Source organism: Pseudopodoces humilis, chromosome 20 (genome assembly GCF_049639895.1).
Source record: "Pseudopodoces humilis isolate 2021_Gansu_Grassland_sample_001 chromosome 20, ASM4963989v1, whole genome shotgun sequence".
NCBI lineage: Eukaryota > Metazoa > Chordata > Aves > Passeriformes > Paridae > Pseudopodoces > Pseudopodoces humilis.
This window is the reverse complement of record NC_142219.1, coordinates 2,078,066-2,094,862: the sequence shown is the minus strand read 5'-3', so window position 1 is coordinate 2,094,862 and position 16,797 is coordinate 2,078,066. Positions and strand designations below refer to the sequence as shown.

At 44.6% G+C, this 16,797-nt stretch overlaps 1 protein-coding gene across 1 annotated transcript in view; it reads right to left on the bottom strand.

Annotated features, from left to right (window-relative positions):
• The window catches only part of CCDC92 (coiled-coil domain containing 92), a 100,310-nt gene that overhangs the window by 63,969 nt on the left and 19,544 nt on the right, over window positions 1-16,797 (bottom strand). The window contains exon 3 of the mRNA XM_088064835.1: window positions 5,619-5,847. The gene's annotated coding sequence lies outside the window, so the exon portion shown is untranslated. The remainder of the gene's footprint in view (window positions 1-5,618; window positions 5,848-16,797) is intronic.

Below are 16,797 nucleotides of genomic sequence, written 5' to 3'. Positions count from 1 at the left end.
CTTTGCCAATTCAATTATACTTGTTCCTCTCAAAATGACAAAAAAGAAAAAAAAAGAGGGCTTGTTTCAAGCCCAATAAATGTTCCTTGAACTAACATCCCAATTTTGGAAATATTCTCAGGGCTTCTTACGCCAGCTCCCCTCAAGGGGTCACAATTAACTCTAAATAGGGTTACCTTGTTTCAGAATCAGTCTAATGTCAAGCAGTGTTTCTGCTTGTGTCCATAATTTTAAAATAATGTTGTATCCATTAAATAGCATGAAGGCTTTCCAGAAATGGGAACCGTACGTCAAAATTTAAACACAAATAAGTGTGATTAGACATGGCAGCTGTCTAGAAAATATTCAGCTATTTCACTGAGTTTTGGGCAAAATGTGAATGATTGTACCTATTCCAGTAAGTGCAGAACCAGAAAGGCTCCCACATTACCCTCTGCTTCTCAAGGCAAATTTCATTTTGAGATTGACCCCAAAGCAAAAGAAAACAGCAAGATAAAAGTATAACCAGCTGTGCCTTCTGCTGGCTTAGCTGGAGACTTCAAGGAGTTTGTGATTCACTCTCTCAAAGACATGTAGCACAGATCACCCAGCCAAACTGAATCCAGGCCACTGTGGGAAAGGCTGAACTGAACAGCAAAATCCCAAGCCATAAAATGTCCTGGTATCCAGGTAAAATGTTTGTCCAGTCCTTGTCAAGCCTATAGATAATCTTTCCATAGTTGAAAGAAAATGACTGGGAAGTAAATGCCAGCACCAGTAATTCAGGTGCAAAACCCAACTCTGAATCACCCTCTCTTCTCTCGTATGAGAGAAATATCCTATAAATATACACCAAATACAAAATCAGAAACACCCTGGAAATCTGTACTTGGTTATCTTGAAACTAAAACACGCCAGGAATTTGGGTAAGTTTTTGCTTACAGACTATCATTATTGGCACTTGATCAGATGCAGATAAGTTAGGTTTCCAGCTTGGGAAGAGAATAATGCAAAAGGAATTGGAATAGATTAATTTCACATGTTCCATTTTAGGACAGGTAGTGGTTTTTTTAAGCATTGAAGACACATTAATATAAATCTGTGCTATAGCAGCACTGTAATTTATAAGAAAGTTCTCTATCTTCCAGTCTGTGAGTTTTTGCAATAATTAGAAATTTGGGGTTTATTCAATTAAGTATCAAGTGAATAAGATTCAGAAGCTGTTGAGAATTTGTTACTGTTTCTACAAATACTTGATTACATGCCTTGTTTGTCCCTCAACAGGCAAAGAATGGTTTCCAGAGGAGAGTATGAACAGGAGCATATTTTGAAAGGATGTGGCTATTTGGAGTAATGTGAGAGATTCTGAAGGAAAAACAGCTTTGCTTTTTTGGAACAGATGTCAGAACCCACTGCAGGCCATAACAATTGCTACTGGCACAGCTAATCACACACCACTATTAATTTCTTCTCCAGATCTTCAGCTCAACTTAGCACAGAAGGAGCACTAGGGCAAATGGAGAATGAAACAACCTGCAAGGAATGGTCAGATATGCGAAGTCAGGGGGTTGCCAAGATATCAAATCAGGGAGGAGGGAGTGTTCCAGCAGTTGGTGTTTCATAGGGGTGCGTTCCAAGTCTCCTAACTCAGGTATCATCTCAAAGAGAAGTCTGGGACCACCACTGCAAGCCTACTGCCTGGGGAAAAAAAGGTGGGAGACCCTGGAAAATGGAGTATTGCAAAAAAAACCAACCCAGAATCTAAGGACCAGGCTATTTGTGATTTCCTCTCCCTGGAGGAATCACTTCAGGAAACTCCATATTCATTACTGATGCCCTACAGACTCTGTGACAGTCTCCCTGCAGCATCTTGTTTTCCCATGCTGAAACTACCATGTTAATATTCTTCTTGTTGGGATACTGCAGACAACTGATGTTGGTGAAAAAATCTGGACTCTGCAGAAGAATATTTCTAGGAAATGGAATTATATTGCCAGGATTTAGGATGAAAACCTCAACAGACAGAGAACACTGCAGGACACAACCCTCAAAACATTCCCACCAAGCCTTCTTTTCTCCAAAGATCTTTGCTTATGCTGTAGAAGCAGTAAAATACTTTAAAAATACTGCATGGTCAATAAATAAAGCAATTGTTGACGTATGGATCAATAGATCAGCTGGAAACACTGAAAAGAAATAAAACCACAAATTTTTTTTGTCTCCTCTGTTGAAAAGGTACCATATCTGGTTCTTTACTTAAAATGTTGCTAGGCAAGAGAGAAGAGATATTAAAACCCTTCCAGACATGTAAGTATTAGAACACACTTTAGTTTTGTTAGGGAAGAAATAAAAAATAGGAAGAGAATATCCTTGCAGTATCTTCTCACAAATTAACTGGCAGCTCTAAAAGCAGTTGCCTTCCAAAAGCCTGGACTGATGTTACATCTGATCTCATGAAAATAGCCATAAAGTCTGACTTACCAAGATGACTCTGCTGGCTTTAAGCCTCAATGAATAACATAACCCTAAAAATAGAGTTTGAGTCTATAAAAATCAAAACAAAGTTTCATGTAGAGACAGTTTTGCAAGCAAAAATGAAAATATTGAATTCTCCATTAGGAAAATGCATATAATAGATCAGCTTGGGAAAATCCGTTTGAACACCATGAACTTTGTGGATATCAGTATGAAAGACAAAGCTTTTTGAAGAATAGAATCTCATTTTTATTGATTGTCAGAAAACGGAAATGTTCCTTCCACGAGGTGATGAAAAAATCCTGTTGAGACCTGGCTATAGATACTGGGATTCACAGGCTCCTGTGACTTGTTTTAACTGAGCTGCTCCTGTATGGTGGTGATATTTCTTTCCTCAGATATCCCTGCAAGCCAGACTATGCTGCTATTTCTATTTACAGATGGGGAATAAAGACAGACAAGAATCAAGGGCCAGATTTCCAACTGCACTTGTTTATGGAAATTAAAGGATTTCTTGAAACACAGCTCAAACATGCCTAGACAGGGCTTGATTTCCTTCCAGCCCACTCCAGTGGGAGGCTCCAAAATAGCATAAAATACAACACCTGAACGTTATGATGAAAGGGTAGAACCATCTGTTGCAGAACCTGCTGGCTACTGTGATCCCAACGGATCCTGTGCTCATCCTCACTAGGACAGTCTGGAATTCATGCTGGCCTTGTGACTGTGAGTGGTCCAGCTTCTAAAATGCAACAGTGAGGATGCCATCAATATCTGTTCCAGGCTGTTCAGATGTCAACAACCACGCCACATGGAAAGGTGTCTTGAATGCCTTACAAATAGTTCCCATGAAGTTTTGGGGAGGAATCTAGCTTTTCATGTGAATGCTGAGGAGGACTTAACAGATCAGGGAGTTTCTGCCAAAGAACTCTGCCTCTACTCTTTATGAAGCTTGATGAAACTTTTAGACATTCTCTTTATGACTTCTGAACTTCTTTAAACCCAGTGTCCCTCTCCCGGCAGTAACAATGCTCAGAGCCCTTAAGAGAGACTGTCCAGAGGTGCAATTACTTAGGGCAAATCTGAGCTGCTCTTTAGCAGTACATTTCTCTCTTAGTTTATTTTAGAACAGACTTGGGATAAGGCCAAGAGCTCCTTCAGTTATCCCATGGTGCTGTCTTAGAACAACTTAGGAGGTGCAGAGCGTCCATTCTGGTTGTGCTCCTGCACAGCAGATCCCTGAGTGAGGCTGCAAGCTCCCAGCAGATGGAGGGGAAATTTGGGTGTACATTCTGCCAACAAAGTGAGCAGCCTTTAAACATATAGGGTTTCAAATGTGATTAAAAGTCCAGGTAGCCTCTAAGCCAGAAGAGAATAACCTCTGTCTCTGTGAAGTCCCTTCCTTTCCAGCGGCTGTACTGGCTGTTGAGGCCCAGCCAGAATGAAAGATGCTTTGCATGACTCTCAGTGTTTACTCTCACAGGAAGCACAGTATCCTGTCTGGCTCTTGGTATGCTCACCACCTGACTCCGGCATGCTCCAGACAGCAAAGCCTTTTTACCCAACTGGAATGTGCTGCCGTTCAAATGCTGGGAATAAAATAAGCAAGAAGGGCTGCTATGCTAACTGGGAGGTCAGGGCATTGTTTGCTGAAGGGTTATCATTGAACTGGGCTCTTTCTGTCATGGGCAGGCAGAGGGGCACATCACCGTGTGACTCTCACTGTCCTGCCTCACACTGGGGACTTCTAGGGAGCTGTGATCCTCCACACTGCAGTCTTTGGACATCTGGGAGGGTGGCTCATACAGAATGAGGCCAGGTCCAGATTGTCAGAGGGAGTTAATTTCTGCCTCACTTTGTAAGGCAAGAGATAGTGAGCAGGTGTCTGAAATGTCCTTCCAAGTGACATTTCTGTGCCCCGGTGTTGTAACGTCACCAGTAACAAACAGCAATGTCCCCAGCCTTGCACTTGGTACTGATGCATTTGGCAGCACACAGTGCTTGGGTTCACCATTCACAGCACATGGATAGGCTGGAAAATGTCCAGGCAACAGCCATGAATTTGATTTAAAGATTACAAAATAAGTTTCAAGCAGAAGCATCCAGCACTGCAATTTATTCTTGTTACGGAGTGATCTTATATTCTGTTGAAGCAGAAAAATGAGGAGCAAAACTGACCAAAGACTTTTCATTCCAGCAGACAAAACATAGATTTGGTGGCTGGGGATTGAAGTGACGATTTAGAGTAGCAATAAAGTGAACATTTCTAATAAATGGAACAATTTGCTAAGGCAGCAATCAAACCTTCACTACTGGCAACCTCTGACGCAGACTGAACCCTTTCCTCAAACACATATTCAGTTCAAAAGACATTAATTTCAAATTGATTTTGATTACTACAGCCTGCATTATATAGAGAATCAGAACTGATGAACTCATGGATTTCTGCTGTATGTTTCTAGAATACTACAAATCACCCTAGAAATGTGGGAAACCTCTGATTCCCCTTTGTACAGATATTAACCTTGAGATATTTGTTATTAGTTCTGCCCAACTGCCCCAATAGTTACTGCCTGATCACAAGCTGTGCCTCCCAAGGAGATGGCTCATTGCTGAAGCCATGCAATTTTGCCTCCTTAACTCAATTTGCATTTTTTGAGTTGAATAAACTTAGGGAAAGTTCACAGGAACATGTGATCTGTAATTTCATACAATAACTAGCTGTAAACTCTCTGTCTGTGTTGATTCAGAAACCAAGAAACCCCCAAGATACATTTCTTAAAAACCAATTAAATACTCCTCTGAACAGCACACAAATGTACAATCTCAGGTTGCACATAACACAAAACCAGCCCAGCATTTTCTTCCTAATAAGCATAGCAATGTAAACACAACTGCAGACATTGTTTTCTAATTAGAAGAATGTACTGTGAGATATTTACAGACCCCTATGGAAATGTACAGACATTTGGTTGCCTAGCAAATGAAGGAAATGGAAAAGTATCTCAGCTGGGACACTCATAATTAGATTGGCAAAGAGAAAAATAGGTCTAGAAGCAAAGAGAGGCAAAATTCCCACACTGACCCAGGAAAGGCTAAGATAGTGCCAAGGAGAGGTACATAAAGGTGATTTTTCCACTGTTTTTGTTTGAATATTAGCTTACCGTAACTCTGTGCGTGTGAGGAGCTGAATTTGGGCTGCCTGTTGGAAGGACTCGGTGGGAATGCTGACACATGGAAGCTGCTGTGTGGCCTTGTCTCTGTGGGACATGTTCTTGATGTTGATCCTTGGCAGGGGCTGGGAACTTCTCTCCTTCAGGGCAGGATGTTGCTGGGCAGACACTGAATTTATGGGAGACAGATCCAGAGTGCTCCGGTGTGAGGCAGCAGCTCCTGTTTGTGCAAAAAAATCAGCAAGAGAGGCCCATTTGACACGTGGAGGTAAGACCAAAGAGATGTGCCACAGCACCTACAAAATGGGTTTCCTGATGGCCGAGTAGCAAAATGCTTTGGGGCCAGCTGGATTTCCAAGGCTCCACCATTCATGGCCTGGGTCTCCAAAAGCAGAACCTCCTGGAGTCTCAGCACAGCTGTGTCTGAGCACTGCTGCACAACAATCCTCCAACCCTGCCTTTGCTGTGAGCCACGGAAAGCAAGTTCCTACCGGCTTTTGTGCTTCAATAAATAAAAGACTTGAAAAAGACAACTTTTACTGCCATCAGGGCTGGCTCCAAAATAGAAACTTGGCAGTTTTGGTTCGGTTGGTGTCACAAGGAAACTGTCCCCTTATGCATACAGCAAGTGTTCTGCTTCCAAATTCTCACACCTTCATGCTGATGTTGGCTGCATCCTATGGGAAAGTGAAAATAACAAAGCCTGGTGCAAAGAAACAATATGTTTTCCTTGGGGTTAAATGGTCAAATAAGTGTGGGAAAAGGTATCACGCACTTGCTTGTGAAAGAAATGAGTTTCTCAGGCATCCTCCCCCATTGTGGTATTGGTTACCACAGAACAAACTTTTTCCATCCCAACTCCTACCCATAGTTACATCAGACAAAGTTATCACCAGACTACGCTTTCTTCATACAACATTCCTTCTCCCTGGAAAAGCAGGAGGAAACCTGTCTGTACAGCAAGAGTCAATCACACAGCACCACTGCAAGCATTTCCTGGCCTACTAGTTTCTCCTTCCATGCTGCTGCAGCTCAAGGGTTTTACCTCATAGTGTCTGGGTTTGGAAAGGGAAGGGAGTGTAAAGTTGCTTTGATATAATTTACAGGAGCTCTTAGTACCATGTTATACATACATGAATCCTGGATGTAACTGGAAGAGAATTTGGTTTTAATCTGAGCCCTTGAATTTTACATATGGGAAAAAGCCATTCAATTTCAGATTGTTTATTTATGATGGTGTGGTGGAAACGTAGGTGAAATTAACTCCAAAATAATCAGCCAGCTCTGCTTTTGGCCAAACAGCTTCTACACCTAGCAAATGGTGTTTGCAGCATTTTTAATCCCTTTTAATCCCACTTTTATTCCATAGACACTTCGGATCAGCAGTTTTCAACCCTCATGAAGTTTATTTTTCAGTGCAAACACAGTGCTTTAAACTGTGAATTGCAGGTAATATCTTTCTTACCTCTTTGGACCCTCAGCAATAGCAAGCTCATCACCCTCTATGGTTCTGCAGAGCACAGGGATACAGCCACTGCCCAGAAAAACAGCTGTATTTGTGTCACTCAGCCCCAGAATTTCTGCACAACTGGAAATTTTGCCTGGCTTTGACACACAGGAATACAAGGTGTGGTGGAATAGGGGGAAGGGATGTTTGCAATGGCTCAAATCTACAAAGATGGTTTCCAGCTGCATTTCACATATGATTTGGGGTTTGGATGAAGTTTTAACAGAATTTCTCCATGAATTATGCAAGAGGCTGCTGGAACGCTGCGAGTACACAGAGGCACAAAGAGACTCGTTGAAGCAGTCCTCAGACAACCCACTGCCATCTGACACAGGAACCAAACCAAAGCCCACTCCAAAAGGCAGAGAGTCTTATGCTGGGAGGGCAAGTGAGGAGAGGAGCCCAGTGCTGTGTGGTGGGGACAGGCGGTGGGAGACCTGCTGCAGTGCAGCACTAGATGGTGCTGTATTTTAGAAATAACTCTGCCTCGTGGGTCCCTTTATGTTGGATGCAGGCTCAAAGATGTGGCAAACACACACAGGCTCCTTTTGAGAAACGCTGCTGCTCTTTTCAAGGAAAGTATGGATTTTCCTTTCTGTCCGTTTATAGCACAGGAGTTAATAGAGACTATGAATTTGTAACTGGGGAAGTGCCAGTTAAACTCTCCAAGTGCTGCTGTTTCATTTGGATGTGTGATGGGAACTTCAGAGTGCTGTAAAAGTGTCAAGAACAACACAGTGTCCATGTTTACCTTTCCCTGACTTAGCCTCTTGCTCCTGATTTAGGCTGGTGGCAGTCTCCAAAAGCCCAGCAGCAGAACTGCACTCCCTCACCAGAAGCTCAGAACATTCAATTCTGCCAGCAAAGCTCTGGCCTGCACAGGAACACCGTCACCCTGGGAAAAAGGGTGGCACTGAGCATGTGGCTGGTGCCAGGAAAGTCTTCAGTGGTGTTTTTAGAGAAGCATCCATCCTTGGGTTGTCACACTGTCACATTGCCACAGGCTGTACAACACGAGGGGCTGGGACCCTGTGCCTCCCCACTGGTATCACTTACTGCAGTGGGGCTGCTCAGAGCTAACAGGGAGGAAGCCATGGGTACCTGGGTGAAGGAAAACAAGTTTTAAATTAGTGGTCTAAAAGTCACCTTTTAGACCAGATAGGTGGCCTCCAGGGTTTACTCCTCCTGCTGTTTCTCACTGCACTTGTGCTGGTCTGTGGTGCATTTCTGAAGATGCTGGGCACATGTTCAGAGCTGGCCCATTCCCCTCACTCCCAGAGACTCCAGCAGGCAGAGCAAGTGCTCAGCAGTTGGCTGGATCCAGCCTGGGCTGCAATGGGCAAAGCCTTCTATCAGCTCTCCCTGGTGTAGGAAGGGCTCAGAGACACCTGCTTTTTCCAGTTGGCCATCCAAGGAAGCAGACACTCTCTCTTCCCTCCTGCTTTGCTTCCAGGCGCAAGTGAGTTTGGTTTCCTGGCCACAAACAGGGCAGTCTGAGCCAGGAAAGGGTAATTAATGTCAGAAAAGATCAGGGACGCAGCACAGCACAGCTCACTTGGCAGGAGCACAAAGCAGGGGGGGAGAGATGTCTTTTAGAGAGCCTGCAAGAGGCCAAACTAGCCAAATGAGCCCTGCAGTGGCTGGGCCAGCTTGTTCACATGGCAGTCAGTCTCTTCAAGGGGTCATTTAACTTCCTCTATGGGGCATCAGCAGTCCAGACACAGCTTTTGGTAGGGAAGGATGGGGCAAACATGGGTTTGCCTCTCCTCATAAGGTGTGGATGAAAGGACAAGGCAGCTTGAAAAGAAACGTGAGCCTGTATGGAAGTGTGTAGGATGGAGGTTGGCATAAGCAGCGTGTCTGCAGGGATGCTCAATAGCTGAGTGAGAAAAGGCCCATTCCTGGCTGTGTGCCCAGCAGCCTGTCCCATCACACAGCATGGCAAGGTTTAGCTTGGCAGCAGAGGTGGTGTCTGGCTGCCAGAGCCTTGGAGGGAAGTCGGGAGCCAAGGAAGCACCGTTCCAATGGGCTAATGAACTCATGCTCAGGAGTTCTGGCTTTGCTAAGAGTCAGCAGTTAAACAGAGAAGGAAGGTTTGTGATCACTGCTTCACAGTCTGCACAAACCCACCTTGGGGGCCTAAAAGGATGGGGTCTCCCGCCTCAGGTAAAACCCAGGTGTTGTGGGGCGTGCAGTGCCCCAGTGCCAAAGCAAGTGTGGTAGCTAAATTAAATTAAGAGAGTCCAAAATGTGTCCTAGTGCTGTGGGAATTAGTACTCTACAGCACAATCCAGTGCTCTCAGCAAGAGTTGCCTCCTCTTATACCCAGGTCCCTCTGGCATCTGTAACATGACAAAGGATGCCAATCCCAAGGACTGTGATTGGACTGAAGCAGGGATAAGCAAAAAGAAAGAGGACACTGTCTGCAGCAGTGCAGACAATAGAGTGTGTCATGTCGTACCTGAGGATGCTATTTTGAGAGGTCAAGACAGGATGAAGGAAGTAGAGTTATTAAACTCAGTGGGAAAAGGCATTGGAAGTGGCTGGCACCTGTCCCAGACTGGAGAGAGAGGCTCTGCAGACAGCCCAGGAAAACCAAAACATGCCTTCCCTTTCGTAAGGAAGAGCAGCCAAACTGGGACTCAGCCTTGGCTCAGAGTCCACCTGCAAATTCTGCCCCAGTCTGCTCTCAGCACTGAGGGTCGTGTGGGCAGGAGGAACTGTTGGTCAGAACTTATGGCCAAATTCTTAAACCTCTCCCTATCCTGTTCACAGCTAATTCTGACAGGGAATAGGAAGCAGAGCCCTAAGCTCTCCAGTCTCTCTTCTCTTCTTCCTCATCTGTCAAACAGGCAAACTGAGGCACACTGTGCCACAGCCTTGCTCTCTCTCGTCCCAGGCTCTGCCTACTTCACCCAGCTCTCAATTTTGCTCATTCAAGTTACATCTCCTTAGAGTTTGCCTATATCAGACATTATATTTTCACATGGAATTTACAGCATTTCAGCACATTCTCTGAGGCATTACTGTTTTCTGTCTCTAAGTGTGATTAATTCTGTGGCAAGGGGAGCAGGTTCATAGAAATTCTCAAAAGAAAATCCATCATGGGGAGGCACTGGAGGCATCTCCCACTGCAGATTACTATGGGGAAAAAGGATTTAAGTTTGATATTGCAAGCTTCAGTGCTGGAAGAAACTACTCCTGATGCTGAACTGCAATAGCCCACAACTGTGAGAGAGGCTGATTATAGCTGGGACTGCCACACAGGGGGACGTGATGTCTTCCTGGATTATCCCCTTAGAAATCCAGGCTCATGCTGGATGTGGCTGCCAGCACAGTGACTCTTAGCTCTCATAGCAGGAGAGCCTGATGGCCAGGGGATACTTTTAAGCAGAACAGAGATGTAAAAATCCTGCTTTCAATTAATTGCATCACCAGGGAACCGGAGGGCAATTTGGATTAAACTACTGAGGCTCTTCCAATCACTTCCCAGGGGAGGATCCAGCAGGAGTGAAGGATTCAGCCAGAAATGACAAATAGGGAAGTGAGTGAAATGTGGGGAGAGTTATACTTCTGCCCTTTGTAAAATTCTGTTTTCATACTAATCCAGACTCCACCACTGGCAGCAGTGGGGAGATGTGGGGAGTCTGAGGTAGCTGACACAAAACCTGTCATGCACAGAGGAGGGAGTTGGTGCAGAGTGATGTGCTGCTTGCTGGGATAGAGGCTGAATGGCCCAGGCTGACCTGCCTGGGGATCTCTCAGCAAAAACAGAGCAGTGCCCTGCTACCCTCACATACCCAGTTTGTGTGTGGCCCAGTTTCTGACTCCTCATAAAGTAGCCTCTGTTCTAGAGGATCCAACTTCTCACTCTCTCCATGGGCAAAGCCAGGATTTTTTTGGGTTCATGCCTGATGCTGTCTATGGGATCTGCCTTGCTGCTCCTTCTTGAATCAGAAAGTATGCACTACTGGCAGCAAGAAGCACAGTCTCCTCTCCCCACATAATGCCAAAGACTCATTCTCTTCAAGTTCAAATAAAGCTCTACTGTTTTGTAGCGTCAGAACGGGCTGGTTTTTGTTTTATAGCTACTGATTAGATGGGATTGCTTCAGCTGCCTCCCAGCTCCAGGCTAGCAGGGCACCACTCAGCTCCTCTGCATCACAGGGCCTGGCCAGCTCTGGGAAGCATCTCTCACTCCCACCTGCATGCCCAGTGAATCAAACCAAGTGATTCTCTGGTCTTTCTGTTGTAAATCAGCCTAGAAATTGGAAGTGAGGCTGGAGCGTCCCCAGCTCAAGTTCCCCCAGGCACAGTGTAGGTACCTGGCTCTGGAGATGATGCAAAAGCTTTTTCTGGTGGAAAGGTAGAGTTTGGTGACTCAGGGGATGGCTCTAGAAGTGTCTTCAGGCCTTAGAGCAGCCATCCTGTGCAGATGAACATAGACAGAAAAAACCCCAAACATTTTATGAAGCAAAGACAGTTTTTCAGTGGTATATAATTAAACAAGTGGTTCAGTCCAGACTATACCCAGAGCAAAAGCTATGAGCAAGTAGAACAAATCTATCTGAGTTCACTGTACTAAAACAACATCCCCCCCAAAGTAGCTGGAAATCCTCTCTATCTGCATTTTAGTTGTGTCATCTCTTTGCTTTTAAAAGTCAATGAATGCCAGATGTCCCTGATTTTGGTTTCCAGCAAACAGGTATCTTGCCCAAACCATCCCTTTTAAATTAAGCACAATTTGCTGCTAAGTTGGTTTTATAAAAGTGAGAAGGGGCAGGGGGGAAGGGACATGAAAAACCCAAGAACTGCCAGCATTATCATGTGCAAAATGAGTCTGAAGGAAATTGGGGACATGCAGCTGTCAAGGCAAACAGCAACAGATTGAGGCCATGGCATGAAGCAGCACGGAGCTCTAATGAGCAGGAAGAGCAAAGCCAGAGACACAGTTTTATCCTGTGTTGATATTCTACAAGAAAAATGATCACAGAGAACATTTATTGCCCCCCTAACAAGATCAAGCTTAATAACAAAGCCACACATGTTATTTACTACAATGTTTGCCTATTGCATAAGCAGCAGTGCCTGTTGCCTGGATCCTTGCTGCCTGCTGAGCTCTTTTTTCTCAGGCTGGCTGTTTCCCAGAGAGGTGGGTCTGGAAAACCCTGGATGAGTGTGTGAGACAGAATCAGATGCTGGGGGATGGACTGCACTGGGCATGAGCTTATCCAACATGGACAGACATGTTAAACAAACCCCAGTCCATTGTTGCTCCTTCCCTTTGCCCACAGCTCCTGCACTGCTCTCGTTCCCTGTGAGACACAGGTCTATAATCAGCACAAGGAACTTATCCCAAAGTCAGTTTCAAATTGGAGTGACCATCTAGTATGTCCTCTTGAAGTCCCCAAAGGATTGATGTCCACAGGGCCTTCTGCATAGAAACCAAACCCCATCCACATAAATAGACAGAATAAGTGCTTATAATGCAGAGAAATCGAGGATGTACTGGGAAAAATGCAGAAAACTCTGAGATGTACAAAGAATGGCAGAGATGACAGCACAACAAGATTCCAGAACTGCAGGAGAGCAGCACTGTGAACTCATCAGCTCAGACAGAAGAGACACACGAACGAGCAGTCACCGCTCCTGTACTTAGAGGCTTCCTGCCTCCAGCACTTGAGGCAGCAGCATGTGCTCATTATATGAGTTTCCCAGAGTGCTCCACCCTGGCACAAGGACACTCAGGGATAGCAGGACCTATTGAACAGTATAACCACCTAAATGCTTCAGCATTTTGTTGAACAGAGCACAGTTGCTCTGGAGAGCACTCTCAGGTGGGCTCTTTGTTACCTGCTTGCTCACACCACCTGTGACACTTCAGCTTAGGCCCTGCCAGAACAAGTGTGCTGTAAGCCATTTCTCTCACACCCTTCTTCCACAGCCATGAGTTTCTTCTGATTTTGGCTACTTCTCCATTCCAAGAAAAACCAGTTTTTGGAATTCCCTTCCCAGAAGGGAAAAATGAATGTACGCCCTAATAGGTAATTTTAAAAAGACATAGAGGATCTGCTTTTATCACATCAACTAGAATATGCCTGGGGGTCCAGATGGGGTAACTGGCCTTGACACAGCAAAAGCAGAGGTTCCAAAAAATCCCCCAAACACAGCACAATAGGGAAGGAAGATACATCTTTATCTGTCATGCACTGTTTTACAGTTACACCCTGTGGGTGCACAAGATTAATTGTCTGGGTATGTTTGCCACATGTGAAAGCATCCCAGGAGAAGTCAAACAGGAATATGAAACTATTGTAGTTTTGTGCTTATATAATTTCCTCCCTTTCCTTTTTACCTCTGAAAGACATGAAAAACCTGCAAGGAAACAAGCTGGAGGACACAGGGACAAAGGGATGGAGGACATCAGCAAACTGCAAAGTAGGAGATCCAGCAGGTTGTGGCAAAGAAAAAAAAAAAAGATTTCTTCAGCTTGGAAAAGGAATGTCTAGGTAATTTCATTGTGTTGTTTCAGGCCATGCTGCTGCCATGAGGTATCAGGCAACATGACTTCCAACACTGCTGATGCAATGCAGAAGGAAGCAGGAGGAAATTAATTTCTGATATGCCATTTACCCACAAAAGACTTGGAGCATCAAACAGGCTGCCATTTCAAAGGGAGAAGTGTTTGTGTGGCCTTTGTGATGGTGGAACTCCTGAGCTTCTACTGAACCACACTATTAATGCATTGCCCGTGTTGGAGCTGCCAGGAAAAGGTGGATGGGCAATGCCACACAGAGCCAGCTGGCACTTGCTGCCCTTGTTATCAGCTGGCTCAGGTTTCAGTGTTAACTCTGTGCCTGAAGAAAGCCATATGCAATACAGCAGGGGTAACATCTGGCTGGGAGGTCTTTGAAACAAATGGACTCATCCGATCCTTCAATATCCCTGTTGTACTGGCAGGTCTAGCTGCTATGGAGTCCAGCAAGATAAATTCCCAGACCTGTCAGAGCCCTGAATTCAGCTGCTTTAATTCAAGGGTTCAAGCATGACTCTGGCATTCTCAGCCTGCTAAGGCAATGTAATCCCCATCCAAAATACTCCCCAGTATTTCAAGGCACACCTACTGCTATGCAGCAACAGGTAGTGCTGACTTACAGATAACTGTTCTTGAAGTGATGAACTTAAAGTCTGTAAAACTCACTGTGCAGCAGAGATCTGCTGTGTCCCTTCTCCCAAACAGTGGCTGACAGAAATGCTTCTGCTCTCACCTGCCACAGAGTTCATCAACTCACAGTGTGCCTGAAATTCCTCTGAAATATACAGTCACACACATATATGTGTAAATATATATATTTACACAGAAATACAGCCACCTTAGAACATTTACACACATCATCCTTGCCCAGGTAGAAGATCCACTGGGAAAATATTGACAACATGTGCTGCTGCTTGGCAGAAATGAGGTAGAACCGCCCCCATTTTCAGGCTCTAAAAATCTCCCCATTTGCAGAGACTAAATAGGCACAACTGATCTTTCATGCAGGGGTCCTCCCCATCAACTTTCTCCCAGGTCACCACCACAAGTCAAGAGTAAATGAGACATGCTGGTTTCCTCCACAATGAGTGAAAAAACAGGGAACAGGCGTGACAGAAAGAATTTGTTAAATACTATTTTAAAGAGCCTGTTCTCCTCCTCACTGACCCATGTGTAACTCTCTTACAGCTAGTTGGGACACATGCATGAAAATGAGGAAAGGATTTGGCATGTGGGCTTTGAAAAAACATCAGAGAAAGCTCCAGCCTACTAACACTGGTTTTTTTTGAATCCATCATGTTTTCTCTGGGGCAGTAAGTTACATTATCTTAATTTAATAGATAAAAGGATGGAAGCACTTGGACCCTCCAAGGCAACCTCCCTTTCAGGGGTGGAGCTGGGAAAAGTCCTACATCCCCCACTGTTCAGAAAAGTTTTCATTACCTAAGTCTTTTGCTTCAGCCGAAGCCTGATGTCCTGGACACTTTCTCTCTACTGTTCCTTAGCTATTTTTACTTCTTTTTACTTCTCCAGCAAGCAGAACTACAGAACTGTGAGTGTACCAGCCACAGCATCTCCATTTCAAATGGTTTGGCTCTCCTTTCCACAACATTATTTCCTGACTCTTTTTCCAGCATGCAGCTTGCTGAGCAGTGGATTAGGGTAAACTGAATCAGGCAGAAAAAGATTTTTTTCCGGATGGCCTGCAAATATTACCTTTTCTCTCTGAGCTCAGGTACCCAGCAGCTCCCTGTTGCTGCCTTGCACTGGATACACAGAAACCTCCCTAAATTATGTGCATGTGCTCAAAGGGATTGTTTTGAAATCAAACCTTCTGAAGTGTATCTTGAGCCTAGCTCAACTTTGGACACACTGTTGAAATTTGGATTTAATTAATTCCACTTGAGTTTTGAAATGGTGCGATACATTTTTCAGAGGTTTTTTTTCCCCCCCATTTCCTGGATCAGAGCCTCAACCACATTCATGGAAACACTGAAGGGAAAAAAAAATCCCAAGCAATAATTCACCAAGTGGGAACTGAAAACATTTGCTGAAGAAGAAGGAACCTCTTGGTCTTTGGATACTGGGAATAATTCAATCTCTCCTCCCAATTCCCTAAGGCTCATATGGCCCTTTTTCCGGCAGAGCTGTGGTTATTTGAGCAAGTTGCCCTGGGGACAAGTGCATGTTACTTGTAGGATTTGGGCTGGAAAGATCAAGCACATGGATTTGTAGGCAAGAAGGGCTTTGTGTTTTAATAACTGCCAACAGCCCCACAGAAGAGACCAAGCTTGCAGGATGAAAAGTCCTCCTTGGCAGAATTTAACTCAAAGCATGCAGGGAACAAGAGACATCTTTGTCAGCATCATCTCTTTCAATACTGCATCATCTTGCATGCAACAGAAGGACCAATCCTGGATCCACAGATCCTCTACTTTGTGTTTCTCTCCTACACTGCTGGTTTTTTGGAGATGTTTCATGGTGTACCAAGTGCCCAATGAACAGAATCCCATCTGCATCACAGAGGCCTGGAAGGAGGATTAAGAAAGCAGGAGATCTCAACAGGGAAATTTTACAATTCTGAATTTCTCTGCAACTCAGTGAGCTGAATCCTCTCAAAACTTCCAATGCCCTCTGGGCACTCTGGATGGAGAGGACTCCCTCTTCACTCAGCCCCAGCCCTGTCTCTCTCGGGGCAAGGGAGGTTCTCCTCATTCCCAGAGGCCAGCACATCCTCAAGGGCTGCAAGAGTAATTCTATTTCCTGATGTTCAGCTATGCCAGTAACACACAGCAAACATTGCCAAATTTCTCCCTGACGAACACCGAACACAGTCAGAACCTGAACTTCCTAGACTCTGCTCATGTTTTCCAAAAACCAAACCCCAATTCTATTTACAAACAGAGAAGATCTAATAGGCACAGATCTGTCAGAAATTAGGTCTTGATTAGCAATGAGCATCTTTGCAAGTGGTCTGCCAGGTAAAAATGGGTAACTGAAACTAATCTGAAACAGGAGTTAAATTCTCAATACTGGCCTGACTATAAGGAGAGCAGATTTTGAAGTAATTGCTCCCTTCTTGAAAAGCACTCAGAGCAGCAGAAAGTGTTAATGTGTGGTCATCACCC